This window comes from Nothobranchius furzeri, chromosome 2 (genome assembly GCF_043380555.1).
Source record: "Nothobranchius furzeri strain GRZ-AD chromosome 2, NfurGRZ-RIMD1, whole genome shotgun sequence".
In the NCBI taxonomy this organism is placed as follows: Eukaryota; Metazoa; Chordata; class Actinopteri; order Cyprinodontiformes; family Nothobranchiidae; genus Nothobranchius; species Nothobranchius furzeri.
In genome coordinates, this window is record NC_091742.1 from 18,812,965 (window position 1) to 18,831,173 (window position 18,209).

The window sequence follows — 18,209 nt, forward strand, 5'->3', positions numbered from 1 at the left end:
TTGCTGTAATTGATGGAACCATGAATTCTAGCAGAACATCCTGAAGGAGGTCTGACCTTTGACCTTTTAAGAGGGTCAATCATGATGTAATCCAATGTAGCTGAATTCAAACAATTCTGTAGAAAAAAGCGGTGAGGTGATTTACACACTCTCTCTCTCTCTCTCTCTCTCTCTCTCTCTCTCTCTCACTCTCACTCTCACTCTCACTCTCACTCTCTCTCTCTCTCTCTCTCTCTCTCTCTCTCTCTCTCTCTCTCTCTCTCTCTCTCTCTCTCTCTCTCTCTCTCTCTCTCTACTTGTTCACAACACAGCCAGATGCTTTAATTACAGTGGGTTTTTTATGCTACTACTTTCTGCTTCAGTGGACAACATCTGGCTCCATCACCTCTGACCCGAACCGCTGGATGTGCACCAATGACCTCTGCTGCTTTCTCTAAAGGTCAGTGGCGAATGGGAGCTCACTGTCCTGCATGCTAGCTGTAGCAGTCCACTGTGTACGAGACCTCACCTTCAGTCCCCTTCACTTTCTCCTCAGGAACAGAAGCTGCAGATGAAACAGAATATTAACTCAGCGTGGATCATTTCTTCCCTGCACTTCCATACCGTCTTCCCTCTCATTTCTCTTTGCTCGCAGACACTGCTGGAAGGAACAGGAGGATGGTTTAGAGGGAGACGTGTGCATGAGGAATGTACAAGGCTGTGCAGCGGTTAGTGAGATAAGTGGCATTTGTGTTTCCTCTCGTGGCTAATTATGCTATTTATACCCCGGCAGTGGAAGAAACGCTCTGAGCTGCTACACTAAGATTAGTATTTTCTCAAAGATTGTTTATCCTTCTGAAAGTGATAACGGCACACACCACATGCTTCAGGCTTGATAGCTGTGTTCTTGTGTTGCTGACTACATGTCTTTGTCTGCACATATCCCAGATCTTTAAAATATACAAAAGGTATGATAGATCTCCCTCATATCTTTGTGCTTTGGTGGTGGTGGTGGTGGTGGTGGGGGGTGTTAATAGAAGCTGAATGACAAGTTGAGTCCCACAGTTTGTCACTTTCCCTAACAGCATGAGATGACTATAAAATGTTATTTAGCTTTTTTCCACACCTATCTCCTGCAGTAGCTTCTGATAGAAAATAGACGGTGAAACTCTAGGATTAGAAAAATCCTGACAGATCTACGTCACACTGTCACTTAACATTCATGGACTCACCCATCTTCACTCACAACAAGGAAGGCTGCTCACAACGAGGAAGGCTGTTGTTGGTTACGTGTCCAGGAAACAGAGAAAATCTTGGTTAGTAAAAGCTAACCGTTAGCATTAGCAAGTCCATCACACAGCAGAACTATCTATTTCTATTATGTCAAAGGTTTTTATAACTGAAAGATTTATACTATCTAGAATGAACATTTCAGGTATTTGAAATGTTCATTCAGTAAAAATGTTCTTATGGATATCCGGAATATTCATTTCTACTAGGAATAACAGAATTATAGATATCTGGAATATAGATTCATTCTGACTAATACATTTTTAAAAGGCCACCGTAGGTTTTTAGGGATTCTGATATAAGCATAGACATGGATATTTAAATGCCCCATTGGGTGCTGGAGAGCTTAACAGCATTGCCACCATATTGGATGGGTCTCTCACTCTCAAAACCCACCTGAAGTCTAAGTAGGGTGAGCAACTATACCCGTTTGATGTACCGCCTGCAGTTGCAACAACCAGCGAACTATTGAAAACAGAAAAACAGATCACTTGGCACTTTTCTCAGACTATCCTGCCTGTTAGGATTTTAAATTTAAAATTTTTTAAAATAAATTGTATGCAATTATATTATATGTTAACTATCATGCTATACTATAAGTCTGATATTGTGAAAGAGTATAACAATGTGTATTTTTTATGTGGTAAACGCCAGAGGTGTGACTAAGTCACTGCTTTGCAAGTCACAAGTCAGTCACAAGTCTTTCCAGTCAAGTCTCGAATCAAGTTAAAGTCAAAGACAATCTGGTCCAAGTCAAGTCCAAAGTCAATGATGTAGAAGTCCAAATCAAGTCCAAGTCCCTAACTTTGAATTTTCAAGTCATAATCAAGTCATCTGTCCAACTTCAACTTATTGACAATGATAATAAATACATTTCAGAAATAAAGTTTCTTAAAGCTGAATTTATTTGCTCAAACAAGCAGAAAGTGCAACTGAAGTTGATTATAAACAAAATGCTGCTGTATTTAGCAGTACAAGATCAAACCCAGAGCGAAGAATGATTGATGCTTTTTGTCCATGTTGAGCCACTTTTGTGCTAAAATATCAAATATGCTCAAGTCATCATCAAGTCAACAGATGCAAGTCTATTCAAGTCCCAAGTCATTGGTGTTCAAGTCCGAGTCAAGTCGTAAGTCTTGGATTTTATCAAGTCAAGTGTAGCCTCTTTTGACACTGGGTTAATACGAAGTGTTACCTAATCCCTGCAATAAAAAGTTCCGATCTTCTGTTTAAAGTAATATTCAAAGATACAGCAAATTGATTTCATATTTTCTATGGAATCTCACCTTTGATGGTTTCTTACGTAAGGTGTAACTATTGGATAACTACACAAGTCAGAAGTCATTAAAATAATGACTCAAGTCTGACCTGAGTCCAAGTCATGTGACTTGTGTCCAAACCTCTAGTAAGCACATTCCTCAGTAGAAATAAATGCTCTGGGGGCTAAAGGAGACCAATCTAAGATGGCAAGCTGGCCATTACAGCAGCTCGAATAGGCAGTGACAGTCCACAGGACGTCTACGTATGTGATGTCTGTAATAACTAACACCAGGACCAGGAATGGAACCCCCAAGGATGAAGCTGAAGTATGTTTAGCTCCTCCTTGTGGCTGGTTCCGGTGCATGCTTTTAGTCCCACTCCTCCATGTAAACAAACATGTAGATGGAAGAATGAAACAGACAGCATGGCATGAAACGGTTCAGCTCCGACTCTGGCTGCTACAGAGCAACATGGCAGCATCCTTGAAGAAACATTCATCAATAGGATGGGGAGATGTCTGATTATATAAGCTATGACAACAGTTGTGGCTACTGTCACAATGTTTTGCTGAAGTCTAAAGAGAAATTGTTATCTTTTGTAATATCTTTGACAGATTGGAGGTGTTGTATGACCCGACCAGCTGTAGACTCATTTATTTTTAATTATTTATTTGAATGCATGAGTAAGTGATGCCAGAATTTAAACATATATTACAATACCCAAGGGAGTATACTTAAATATAAATTGATTTTATGAACTGTCCCTACATAAAAAGAAGAATGGCCTCCCTGCTCTTATTTCCAGAGCTGACATTTATTATACCCAGGAGTACTTTCTTTTTTAACAAAACCACATACACACACAGTATTCATTTATTTGCTACTTTCCATTTCAGAGTACCCAGCTGCCACAAAACTGTGACTTCCTAAAAATAAATGCCATGAGATTCAAATTATCAGCCTGAGACAGTCTGAAGCTGCTTCTTTTTGCATACGGAAAAAAACAGCTCACTTCTTAAGGTGGCTCGTCTGTGTAGTTCAGCTTCCCTGGGGATGCAAAATATTGAAATCTTTGGTAAATTCAATGTGTGAGTTATCAGAAACCCAACTCCAGTAAATGCACAAATGCCCATAACAAAAGGGTTGTTGCTATGTCGCTGGAAGAGGAAAAACAATCCTCACAGAACTGCATGGAGTGTAAGGGAAATGGCTAGAAGCAATAATAATAATAATAATAATAAATACCACATTCACATTTCATGTAGGAAAAAGCAGGCACTACAGTTTTCATCTGGTCTTAACAAAAATGAAGTTGATGGTTAATTTAATTAATTTTACGCCTTATAACTGTGTTGCAGCGCTAGCTGCTTTAAAGGAACAAGACACAACCAGATGAACCGTGTTGCTTAAAGCTGCAGTGACAAATTGTCATATCTGTCACATCAACTCCTGTCGGATCCGCTCCCAGTGGGCCCAGCCAGACTCCACCTCCAGTCATGCCCTGCACTCACTGATATCCCCGATGTCATCCATAAAAGCTGGGAGCATACTCCCGGATGCCCTCAGTCATCGAGGATTATTCATGCCCGATACTTGAAGTGTTTCATCAAAGACTTTTGAGCTTTCCGCTCACTTCTTTCCCCTTCGGCTCCTCGAACTCCTTGGTCTCCTCTCGAGCTATCCCACTCCCATTGGAGCGCAACCTCACGTCCCTCCCCGGAGCGCATCTACTCAATCCACCCACGTTTGGATTAACCAGCCTCTTCCTGTTTTCCGCTCCACCGGCTCCAGCCATGAGGTAAGTCACCGCCGTGACACAAATCTGCTAAACAAGCTAGCTCACAAAAACGGTCTCGGAACTGCCTACCCTCCCATCAGGTATTAGGCCACGCCCCCCTGATACCACGGCATGCATTACCAGAGGAAATGAGAAAGCGCTAAACAGTCACTGTTTTCTAAGTCCAAGCAACTTTTGTTGTCCATGACAAGTGGTGTTTTACTTTTTGGAACTCTGGTAGTTTGTCCTAAAGATCAAAGTCAAAGTCAATGTCAGTTTTATTGTCAATTCTACCACATGTGCAAGACATACAGAGAAATGAAATTGAGTTTCAGTACACACAATTCAGAGATCAGACATACATGGGCAAGACACATGACAAGAATTGGTGACTGTGGTCCTTCGCAACACGAGTCACCTTTATAGATGAAAAGGCAATTACATGAGGATAAATTGGGGAGGGGGGGGGGGGGGGAAAGCATACCAGAGTTACTCCCGGCAGGGCGTAGCTTTACTATGCAAAAAAACGCCTCAAACATATAAGCACAAACATCACAGTTCACAACATGAGACTCCGATAGGGAGGCGGGTGGTGTGTGTGTGTGTAGGGGATGGTTGGGGGGGGGGGGGGGGGGGGGCTGTTTCCCCGGCGGGAGCAGCCCTGTGTGGCGCTCAGCCAACTGTATCCACAGGAGGGAGGGAGATCTTGGGAGGAGCGCAGAGCACATTTGAGTTCCTGCAGGTTGATGACCTCGCTAGGCAGAAGTCCACAATCTGGGGGGGGGGGGGGTAGGACGGGTTTACACTGCATTTGTCTGCATTCCTTCTTTTGTGGGGGTTGTTGTTAGCGGCTCAAAGCTGCCTTGGCATCAGATTTGGATAACACGACTTTGTTTGGGTCAGGCAGAGATAATTTTCCTCTCTGTCTTGAAGTCTGTATTGATCATTCAAGTCCTCCAGTGAAGCCAATTTAGGTTCCAATCATCCCCACACCGTCCGGTGACCCTCTCCGATGGACAACTGAGAGAGGCAAATGATCCTCCAGACCTTCCAGGAATCGAGCGCATATCCCACTGCGTGTGTCCCTTGAGGGCAAGTGGGAGCCCCCTCCTCCGTTTTCATCGTAGAAAAGATCGTATCAATCTCGTTGAATGACCAATTAATTAAATCCATTTCTAAAAAATAGGGATTTCCAGAAGAAATGCAGAGAAGCGCTCTGTAGGCAGACAGGACAAAGAGCCTTGGGGAAAAAAGATAAGGGAGCAAAAGCAGAAGCGTCTGTACTCTGCGAGTGCCGGAAGAGGAAGATGAAGTGAAAGCAGGGCTGGTTTTCCTTCTCTGATATTATTGAAGGGAAAACCTCTCACACCATGGGTGTTCTGTTTCCAAATATGGGAGAGCATAAAGATTGGAGGACCCAGGGATGTGGCAGTTTGGCGAGACCGCCAAAAGGACAGTCCAGTAGTTGGTTTCAGTCCGAAATGTGTTATTGGTAGAGGTTTTTAGACAAATGTGAGAGAACCACTTTATTATTATTTCTTTTTATCTCCACGATATATTTATAGCTATACTATGATAGAACTTTGTTAAGAGGCATGAAAAAAATGTTTTGAATTAGCCTGTTTTGCAGATTTGCAGTTGCAGCTTTAAACGTATGGTTTAAGAAAAATTGGACAAGAAAAAAGATCAACACCTTTATTGAAAATTAGGATGTGTGTGCAGGGTTTGTGTTCCCACCTGTGCCATTCAGATCTGGGTCTGATACATACCCATGACTGCTGGAGATTCATTTGACATACCGGTCGAACCTGCTGCACTCAGAATCCAGATGTTGGCCAGTGTTAATGTGTTTTGTCGACCACTGGGAATGGGTCTAAGACAGATTTATGTTATTTTTCCCTTCTGATTAGTGTGAATAACGTGCTGTTGCAGCATTTTGCTGCTCTGTCTTACAAACAGGATCCTCTGATCATGCTGTGATGCGTTCAGCTATGAATCTGTGTTTCACAGCATGACAAATACGTTGGCCGGTGAGAACATGTGATAATTGTCAATCTTTTGGTCCCATGGCTACTGTGTGAGCTGGCAGTCCAAACATGTAACACCTGACAGAATCTTTTGATCATTGGCTTCTATGTGCTTCGGCTGTCAGCATAGACCTGCAGCTTTGCAGTCAGACCTTTACTCATCGTTCAAGTGAACTCCATAATAACTGGAGGCTTTTAATGACTGACTTGAACTATTTGGGATGTAATGAGTATGCAACATACAACTTACATCATTTTTGTCTAAAGTTTTAATTTATTGCAGATATTTTCCTCTTAGTCACCACAGTTGATTGCAACTGTACGTTTCTCTTTGCAGCATGAACTAGTGGAAGGACGTTAGGAACAAAGTCGGAACCACTGAAGCTACAATCCAGAGTATATGATTAAAACAGCATAACATGGGATGGAGCATCCACAAACTGCTTGCCGTCCAAAGACGAAATAATTATTAAAACTCTGAAAATGATCATGTAATGAAGGAGTACAACTGTCAATGTATTAATGGTTGAAAGTAGATCACTGAAAATTGGACCCAATTGGTTGTTCCAACAGGAACACACTCTGAACACACCAGAACTGGTTTCTGATTGGATCAAGATTCTGAAATGGACTTCTTGAACCCTGATCTCAACCCTGTCGAGAATCTGTCAATGTCAAGTTCATGCTAGGAATCTGTAAAATCAGCTAAAAGCCAACTCTGAAGGTATTCGTGGACTCTGCCACACTCGTTCTCCACTAACAACTGTTTACCATACCTTTTGGACCTGCACCCCATTTCTCTCTTCATCTCCATGCTCCTCATCTTCTGAGCCTGCAAATAAAACAATCAACATCTTCCTGAACTAAACTGTAGAAATCCAGGCAGTTAGAGTAACTGCCTGGATTAGTGATAGGAGTTTCAAACATAGGCAAAGCCTTATTAGGAATGTAAGTCACGATCAGTCTTTCCAAAATGAACTATGACATTGTTCGATATATCAAATTCGTCAAACCCTCATTGGACCTGATTATTCATGTCCATGGTGGTTTATGTTCTAATCAGGGGGTCAAACCTTCTGTTTGCCTTTAAGGTTTGAAAAACCCCTAATGCAGGCAAATTGAACACAAAATGATTAATGTTCACAAGCTGCAAACCAAAGGTTTACAGCCAACACTTGGTGAGGACCAGTCAGGGCTTTCTGCTGCCAGGTTGAGTGAAACATTAGTGATCAGTGACAATTCTCAGCGGGGCTGTGTATGATGGTTATAGGTCTGCTTTACCAGAAATAAAGAGAATTTCTGTTGTGTGAACAGCACAGAATGGCATCAAAGCTGTTCCTCAGAGAAAAAAAGTGTTTTTTTTCTTCTGCTAACTTTTACTTTCTCATAACAGCCTTTGATCAGGTTGTTCGAGGCTCACCTGAGAATGCATAAAACAAAGGTCAAGTCAGTCTACAGCTCAGGCTGAATATATTGGGAGCATTGCCTGGACAAACCTTCTGACTGAATAAGTAGAAAATGTGCTTACACGAGTTCACTAGTAATTTTTTTACTACTTTGAATTCTTTGTACAGTTTATGGTCATCCAACCAGTGAAACTACTAAGTGTAGCCATCCTCAAGGGTTTAGAGAATTATACAAGTCTTAGTTTTCCACAAAGTTTGCTGATTCTGTGATTTTATACCTGTCAGATGTTGCTATGGTAATGTCAGAATAATTACAAGCCTCCCATAAGTTGTGATGGCTTTTATTGACAATAACAATAAGTTCATAAAAATAGTTGATGTTCAATATTTTCTTCCATTTTTTAAGAAACTTGCAGTTCTCCTTCATATGCTGCCGATCGACTTCTGGTCCTGACTGATGGAGCTCCCCCTTTATCATGGATGCTTGGAATTTGTCAGAATGTGTGCTTTTGTTTGTCTTTATGGGACAAAACTCCATCATGCCTGAAAGGACGCTGTTGGGGGGTTGGAGGAGTTCCTCTGGGAGGATGTTTAGGTGCCATCTTTTATATTAATTCATCTGAGACAAAGCTGTGAAGGAGTCCAACTCCCTTGGATGAGAAGCACAACCCCATAGACATGCACCCACACGAATGGTCCCATGAGGCTTAACACACACTAGGTCTTTGCCAGACCTTTTCCGGAAGCTCCTAACAATCAGAAAGGGGACTAATCACAGAACATTGCTTTCCTCCAGGTTCTCAGCAGTCTAATCTCTGGACATTTAGCTGATTATCATTTTGTCCTTCGTAGTTGTCTGTGAGACAAGTAGCTTCTTTTCTGCCCTTCTTGACACCTGTCTGTCCTTCAAAATTCTTCTCCTCCCAGTGTGTGCATATGTGCTCTCACCTGCCTGTTGCTAATATGGAAATGGAAGAAGCAACTTTTATGCATTCCCAACAATAAATTCTGGAAGTTTCTTTGAATATTGGAGATCAAAAATGTGAAGCAATAAACCACAATGCAATTCTGACAAATGAACGGTGAGTGTGGCAGCTCGAATCATAAAACAGATGTGAAATATGCAACCTGAGTCAGGGCAGCACAGGAGACGTTTTATCAAGATCATTCTCCTTCAGAGCTCCTTTTCTTGTTGGCTTCTCATTGTGTCAGAAACGCTGCTGAAGGAGCCAGATAATGGATTCTGCTGCAGTGATAAAAAGATGACACAGCTGAGTCATGTGCTCTTATCAGCTGTACTCACTGTGCAGCACAGATCATCTCACAGTAACAAGGGAGCCCATTGTCTCTCCTCCACCTCTGAAAATGAATTCTAATCTGCGACTCTAAAGCTGTAGAACGGGTTAACACTAGTGGTGTGCATCTCGAACTGCCTCACGATTCGATCCGATTCCGATTATCTGCCTAAAGATTCGATTTGAGTGTGAAATGCATCACGATTCTTCACACAAAAATTTTCATTACTTAATAAAAGCAGTAGAATAGTTTTCAATTTCTTTTTGATTTCGAAATCCCTGAAAAACAGGACATACATCTATTCACTATAGTGAACAATAATGTTTAAAGTGTGCTGGCTATAAGTACTTAAATAATATAAGAAATTATGTTTTCGGTAGAGCAGCTTTAAGATAGAATATTACTGAACTTAAAAATAGTAAACAAATACTGTGTTAAGTGAGTCTTTCACATCCAGGATCCCAAAACCGAAATTAGCCCAGACATCCGATTTAAATGTAACGGGTACATCTTTGATTACTGGTAATGTTGGCCCTGTATCCCTGTCCGCCTTTTCTGTTTTAAATTGGCAACGCAGTGCGCATGTCATTGCAACTCTGCTCCCAGAAGTACCGTAAATCCTCTAATACAGGCCCGGGCCTGTATTTGACTCAAGCTCATCAAGCTCCAGGCCTTTATTGGAAGGAGGGCCAGTATTAGAGGCAGGCCTCTATTTCTATTTGAGCAAAATGAACTAATGGTTCGCTGGAGTTTTTGACAATTAAAATTGCGCCCACATTTTCAAAGTTAAACACATTTCTTTTAACAACAGTAGTTTCTGCTTCAGCCATCTCCCCCTTCCCCCTGCTTCAGCCCTCTCCCCCCTCCTCCTGCGCAGCAGCCGCAAACTCACTGATGCGCCTGCAGCCTCTCGGAGTTCCTGCTGCTCTAAACATTAAAATAATTATTTCATTTTCTGTTCCTCACTTCTGATGACCTTCAATGGTGTCTGTTTGTTGCAACAGCAGGTACAAAAACTAACTTGTTTTTATTTGACTATTTTTCTGTCCTGTCTGTTTATTATCTTCCTGCATCTCCTCTCAATCCTAAAGAAAAACTGCTACCTGGGTTCATATATATTCACCTCATGAGTTACCTTTGAACTGCAGTTCTAAAAGATCTACCGACCGCAAAAACAGCGGAGCGCTCGCTGTTTGGCGGCCGTATCAGTGATCAGTGCGTCGGAGGACAAGGTGATGCGCGCAGCGCCCCGCTCCACAGCATGCAGCGAAACGCATCAGGCGCAAATAAAAGACAGAAAACATTAAAGGAAATGAACTGACATGAACGATCGCGTGTTAAATTAGTTTTTGAGGTGGCGACACCTGATTGTTACTTTGGCCGTGCTCAGGAGGCAGATCTACCGACCGCGAAAACAGCGGATCACTCCCTGCTTGCCGGCCGCATCAGTGATCTGTGCGTCGGAGGACAAGTTGATGCGCCCCGCTCCACAGCAGCGATACACATCAGGCGCAAATAAAAGACAGAAAACATTAAAGGAAATGAACCGACATGAACGATCGCGTGTCAGTACCTACGGTCTGGCACAGGGCGTTGCCAACCCCACCCCCCCGAGCGCAGGAGCTTGTCACCTGCTGACAGCAGGCTTCTGTCTTTTCCGAGGGCTGCATCTTGCCGGTCATTATCACGTGACAGCGACTAGTCCACGACAGACATAAAAAGTCACTATAGTGAAGTTGACTAGTTCATACAACCCCTACTGCTGCTCTCCAGAGTGTTCTGCAGCATAATCAGCACGTTCTCTTTGAACTTGATAGTGTAATGACCTGGCTGGGGTTGTAAGCCAGGTGCATTCTGGGTATTGTGTTATATGTGTTTCCTATCGTTCTGCTAGTTCCTATGTGTTGATTTGCGTGTTGTGTGAGTGTTATGTAAGCCACAGGGAAGGTGATGTGTGTTCTGTGGAGCGGGTTGAATTAACATGGTTAACTGACACCGTGACTCTGTGTGGTAGGAGCGTGATAGAGGATCGTGTCTGTAGCGTTAAAAAGCGTTGAAGAAAAAGCCTAATAAAGGTCTGCGTGAACCTCTACTGCCTCCTGCTGGTTGATTTGGGGACTATAACCCTGCCGCTGGGACGCTCATACTTGCTTGTTACCACATTCCACCCGGCCACAATAAGAGACCAGCCATTATTTACCTCCGCTGACTCCGACACCGAAAAAAATTGGAGACCCGGCCTGTATTAGAGGATTTACGGTAATTGTAAAACCTCAAAACTTTATTGTCCTCGCATAGACATAGACCAAGGGTCGGCAACCTGTTCCCATCAAAGAGCCATTATTACCCGTTTCCCACAGTAAAGAAAACACTGGGAGCCACAGCAGCCGCGGCGTTGTGGGCGGGGCCTACCCTCAGACAGCAGAGGGCTGCTCACAACAGGTGACAGCAGCCAGTACCGGTCGCTCGTGTACTTCAATGTTATCTTTCATAAGACGATAATCAATAAAACAATTTATATAAAGTGGATCCAGAATTTGTAGCCCGTCTCTGCCTACAATATTTTGATATTTTTCACCCTGTTGGTGGTTTTACTGAGCAGGTGCCACTTTTGTCATTTGTTTCTTTTTAAAACATGTTTAGACTGTTCAGAGTACAAATCCAGGCTCGGTCACGTTTAATTGTTGTAATTAAACTTTGTAGGTGGGGAAGGTCAGAAAAGGATCCGATCATTTTGTTTTTCCCTCATTTACAATGACGGAGACAACGGTGCAGTGTGCCTGGCTCTGGTGTTAATCAAGTTAAATTATATCTCTTTGCAACAATTTTCACAAGAAAACATAACAGTTAAAAGCAGGGCTTGTGTTGACCGGACAGTTCGCATATTTGGCCGTTTATTTTGATGGAGAATGAATAGAAAGAATTACCCCGACGCATGCAGACGAACTGACACTTTATTCGTTTCGCACAGATGTAGCTAAATCACTCAAGAAATGATTCCCATCTGTACATCTGAGCTGGACACTGCTCAGCGCAGCTCGCTGTCAGCGTGTACTACATAAGGTCCACAGAGAGCTGAAGATGTGGAGAGGGGCTTGGAGCGCGTCGCAGAACCAGAGCGCATGCAGGAAGATTCCTCCGACTGAAGCGAGACTTTTCAATTAGAAAATGTTCCCTGATTATGAAACTTTGGCTGAATAGTGCTTGTTCCTGTCTCCAATGTGGCGACATATCCAGGAGCCTGTCTGAGGAGAATCCCAGAATCTCACATCCTCGTCAGCTCAGAACACGCATATGATTACGCACAAGCGTGACCCGTCAACCCGGTCTCACAGTAAGACCGGGTTGGAACTATTCAGGTTTACGCAGACAATCTTTACATTTAGAATTGGCTTACATAAGTAAAATTAATGCAGTCAAATATAAAGCATTTTATTTAAATATCCATTCATTATTTTACAAGCACAGAGAGCCGCATCAGATGGATGGAAGAGCCGCATGCGGCTCCAGAGCCGGGGGTTGCCGACCCCTGACATAGACATAGGGAGAAAATCTCATTATGTCACGTTGCTGCATCGATGCGGAATCATGCATGGCTGAATCACGATGCATCTTAGAATCGATCATTTTTCCCACCTCTAGTTAACACAGACAATCTTGAAACAAAAATCCCAGTTTTCTCTCCAGTCTTTTAGGAAATTGAATCAAAACTCATTTTAAAATGTCTGTCGCCTGCTTCTTCTCTGCTTTACAGAAACAAATGTGTTTTATGTTTTCTCAATGTCTTTTTAAAAAACAAAAACATGACCAGGAAAGCTGAAATGAAAACAAATCGTTTGTAAAATTAAACCGTACCAAAGCAGCAAACAATCTAATTTTGTGTCAGGGCCATAAATTGTCTCCCTTGAAAGAGCTGGTTTGTTTTTGATCAATCATTGCAGGTGCACAAAGCAGGCAACTGTGCTTAGAGACAAAGGGGAAAACACTGAATTTTCTATTTGCTTCTACAATTAAACATTTGAGCTGCTGATTAACACTGTTCAGTTCTCTGCTGCTGCTGCTGCTCTCATCAGGGCAGAGTCTATATAAGCCTCTGTCAGGAAAGCCGAGTCTACGAAACATCTAATTAACTTTACATTCAAAGGATTTCTAACACAAATGTGGAGGTCACCTCTCGTTCACCTACTCACTTCTTCTTCTGTGGTATTTTCTTGCAGGTGGTTCCAGAAGATGAAGGTTTCTGCTGTTTCCTCAGACAAGGAAAAACATTGTGTTTATGAAAGGGCAACAAATGTCTTTGAATCCAGTTATTTTTCAATTCAAAGACATCACGATAAACCCACCCACGTAGAATTATACAAATGACACTCAGCGGGGACCTTTAAAACTCTTCTTTGAGTTATTTTCTGTGACCTATTTTTATTTATTTGATGATTGCTGAAGTAGTCACTTCATCAGTCTTAATAAGTAGAAGAAACACTTTTCTATCATTTAGCTTTTGATTGGAGTTTTAAGATAAAAACTACACATTTATTGTTTTAGTGTTTTCAGCAGCAGAGCTTAGTTCATGCTCCAACGCCAAATTTCTGAAATGAGAGATCAATGGGCTCATATATAATAATCCTGGACAAAGCACCTCCCATTTCCCTCTAAATATGGTAGCGAAGCCAAATGGGCGCTTCCCACCACCTTGACCGTGTCACATGACTTTTTGAACCAGACCGTAAAGATATTTATTTCTGCTGTGAAATGCATTTAAAACATGGGAGTCAATAGCCGTTTTTACAAAACAATGCCGTCAGTTTGCTGCAACGCCGTGGCAGCATCATTGACCCTTAGGTCCTTTATAAGCTGTAATGTAGCGCAATCGTGTCCTTTTTAGAAAAGATTAGGCGATGGTGGCATAAAGGGGAAATGGGGATGGTCTCCGCCATGAACTTCCATTTATTTTAGACATAACCTGCTTTTTATTGCGATTGAAGCTGCGATCGTTACGTTTTTGTAACTAGCCGCTCCTAAAGGTGTCTGTCCCCATCAGTCCCTGTGCAGTCTCTGATGATCTGAGCTTCAGCTCTAAATGAGAGACGCTCATGAGTGCTGCGACACGACAGTTTGCCGTCTCAACTGATTTTGCTCGAAAAGCAAAACTTATTGCCCGTTTTTACTTTCATTTTCAATATATTTGCTGGTCCAGAGCTCGGCATTAACTTCCCATGTCTTCATGACACCTCCCTCTGTTGTGCCATGGCGCAGTAGCTGTTTATCAGACAGACAATTACCGCAAATCACAACCAAGTGAGGCAGAACAAATGTCGCAAAATTCGCACAACGCCATGCTTTCATGGCACATTTATGTGACACACATTTGTGGTAATATTACACTGATTTGCCGGCACGGTGTGTCCTGTAAAAAGGGCTAATGGGAACTTGCTCCGTTTTGGAGCCAGCTTCTAGTGGATGAGGGTGGAACTGCAACTTTTACCACTGTTGTTGGCTTCAGGTCTGAGAGTCTAGCGTTCACTCTTGGTTCACATGAATATTTTACATTATAAATGTCTTTTGAAGCCTTGGTAACAGTCCCCAGACACACACACACACACACACACACACACACACACACACACACACACACACACACACACACACACACACACAGAGAGAGAGAGAGAGAGAGAGAGAGAGAGAGAGAGAGAGAGAGAGAGAGAGATCCGTGACTCCAGAAAGGCTGTCAAACCACACACCCAAACACACACTTGGGTTTTTCATCCAGACACGATAAGAATCTGATGAAGGTCGTGAGAAGGATCTCATTCCTAGCAGAGATGAGTCTGCTGATAGCGTCAGTCCTGTGGGCAGATTAGGCAATTCTGATTCCAACGCTGCTTCAGCCGTCCCAGTGGTGTCATAGCTGCACCACTGATGTTATCTCATCCACCAACGACCCTTCAAGTCCATTAAAGGCTCTATTTAGGTCTGTGCATGCAAGGAAACGGTACAAAGCTTTGTTTGAGTAAAAAAAAAACTACCTTTTTTTAACTTATTACTTATTAATTCAGCTCAGCTGCTAAATAAGAGCTGGCACATTTTCCAGCAGCTCAGGCATAGTCATATTAAAATTGTGCCTATGTTAAAACAAAACTAGACAAAAGGGACGCAGGCTTTTCCCCAGCAAGTCAGTAGTTTAAAAGGACTTTTCCAGAGGAGTGATATATCCTTCTGAGGGTAAAAACTAAGGAAACAGTCTACTCTCTGTATTACTATGGCTGTTATGCTGGTTAAAGTGATGCCAACTTTCTTTTTGAAGATAAAAGCATATACATGTTAGCACCCCTCATCAGTTTGGGTAAAACCTCCTGGAGGACGGCTGCTCTTTTAGTTGCTCAGTAAAAGTGTGTTTTGTGTGATAGTGACCCTAAACTATGGCTGTTTTATTGGACATTTTGTCTGATTCTAATATGGATTAATAGATTTATCATTTTTAAAAATCTATACATTTTACCAATGAAGGAAAATGTTGAACACAATTCAATTAAATTCAATTTATTTATGTAGCGCCAAATCACGACAAGAGTCGTCTCAAGGCACTTCACATAATACACATTCCAATTCACGTCAGTTCATTAAGCCAATCAGAAATAATGTTTCCTATATAAGGAACCCAGCAAATTGCATCATGTCACTGACAGTGACATTCTGTGCAAACAAATGATGCATAAAGCACCTTTACATGCTCTGGATCATTGTTGAATTTTCTAAAACTGCAGTTTCAGTAGGGATGGGTACCTTTGACATTTGAATCGATTCGGTACTAATTCCCGGTACCTACGAATCGATACCGGTACTTAACGGTACCAATTTTTGATAATTTTGAGTGTTTATTATTTTAATTATCTTTAATAATTATATTCTTCTCAATATATAACAATATTTGATAAATATCATGATAAATAACATACAACTGTTTGTATTAACATTGTCCTTGTAATTTTATAAGCTGATAATTAAACTGAAGCAAACATCTTTACTGTGAACGAAATTTACTGTGTATCTTCATTCCTTTTGCCGTCCTTTTTCATTAGATTTTTCCTACTGGGAAGTTAGAATTTCTGAGGAGAAAGCGAACGCACCATTAGCTGAAAACAACGGTGGCAATGGAAGCTAACATATCAAGCTAACGTTATCTTAAACAGTTTATTTAACTGCTGGAGCAGATTAAAACGATGATGCCTCACACTTAGATCGTTGTCGCTGGTTTCATCTTCACCCAATCACCCGTCGCATTTAGTAAAGTGAAGCCAAACTTCAGAGCGCGTTCATGTTCTAGTCGGAAGTTCGGAGTTCCGAGGAGAAAGCGAACGCACCATTAGCGAAACGGAAGCTAACATATCAAGGTAACGTTATCTTAAACATTTTATTTACCTACCGGAGCAGATTAAGATGAGGATGTCTCACTTAGATCGTTGTCTGTCGCTGGTTTCATCATCACCCAGTTACCCATCACATTTAGTGAAGTGGACCCAAGCTTTAGTGTGCATTCTTTCTACCATGCTGCTCTGTTTACAACTCGCTCACTGGGACCGACGACGAAACGCTCTTGCGCATGCGCAGCTGTCTTGGCAAGTTCTCGTTATGAAGGACGGGTACCGAAATGAGGCACCGTTTGAAACGACGTGAATCGGTGCTCGGTCGGTACTATGGAATTCGGTCGGCACCTTAAAAAGTACCGAATTCGGTACCCATCCCTAAGTGTCAGAATTTGATAATCCCTTTGGTTCTGTTCTCTTTCTGGGATCTGATGTGCAGGAAGAGTCTGGAAACAAATATCTATTAGAGGCGAATCAGTTCTGCATTCAGAAATGCACATCCTCTGTCGCCAGTTTGGTTTCATTTTGGTCAAAACTTGAAAATAATGTGCAGCGTCAGAAAACCACAAGACCTTGTCTATCTGGTGTGTGTTATGGGATGACTCTCAGCTACCAGCACCCAATATTAGGTCAATACATGTAAAACAAAATGTGCTTTCTTGCTGTGGGCTTTAACTCTAACAGCTAATTTGTGCAGAGATAATTTTCTTTAATGTGTTTGCTCCTTCAGAGGTGAAAACAGATGTGAACAGATGGCAAAGCTAACCTTGGAGTCTAATTAATAAATAAAATCTTTTGACCTTGGCATCTGTGGTATGTTACTTCATTTTTCAAGTCTGCACGACGTGAGTAATCAGAAAGGAAGTTCAAACATGCTCTTCAGAGCAGGAAGATGCATTTAACCCTCTCAGGCTCAAAATAAGTTTTGATAAAAGGACGAACAGCTAAGCCCTTCAGGGGCACTTCTGAGTTAAAAAATGCTCATGAAATATGTATGTGGAGTAACAAGGTAGGTAGGTTTTAACGTTGCAAATCTGCAACGCCTGCCTCCAGAGGGTTAATGAAAATCATCGTTTACTTTGTGTTGAACTGCAAGATGTGACAAACCCTGCCTTGCCTTTCTACTCTGAAGGACTTCTGTATGAGAGTTCAGCTTCAAACCCACAGCCAGCATCAAAGGAAAAGGTCATTTTGTAGAAAATGTGATATATTCCTCATCCGATATTTCAGTGTTTTCATTTTTTTCCCCCTCCTATTCAGCGGAACTTTTTCATTTCAGAAATGAAAGACTGTCGTATGTTTCTCTCTGAAGGATGTATGGCCTCTGTCTGTGTCGAATAGCAACCCGTGCTCACAATACAACAGGCTCTGGCTGAGAAAACATCCTCTAATAAAGCGTTCTGTTATGAAACCGCCACCTCTCATGTAAGTGCGCTGCGGCGTGACAGACCCCAGTGCACATCAAACTGTGTGTGATTAAAAAAACACACTTCTGAAGGACGAAGACATGTTCTCCTGTACGGTGTTAAGGTTTGCCTGGTAAGATAGTTGGTATCAACAACTATTCCTAATTTGTAGCTGATTTGTTGTAATACGTTTAGGCCAGGCTGTCCCCGTGACCCGACTCCAGATAAGTGGATGAAAATGGATGGATGGATGGACAAATAACAGATTTACATGTAAGAAGTTTAAATAGAGTGCTGTGCTGTTTGAATGTATAAACTGAACGCCAAGAGAAATCACCAGTCTGATTTGTTTCAGTGAATAAAATAAATATGTCAGGTTGGAGCGTCTCAGGATCTGTCTGAGAT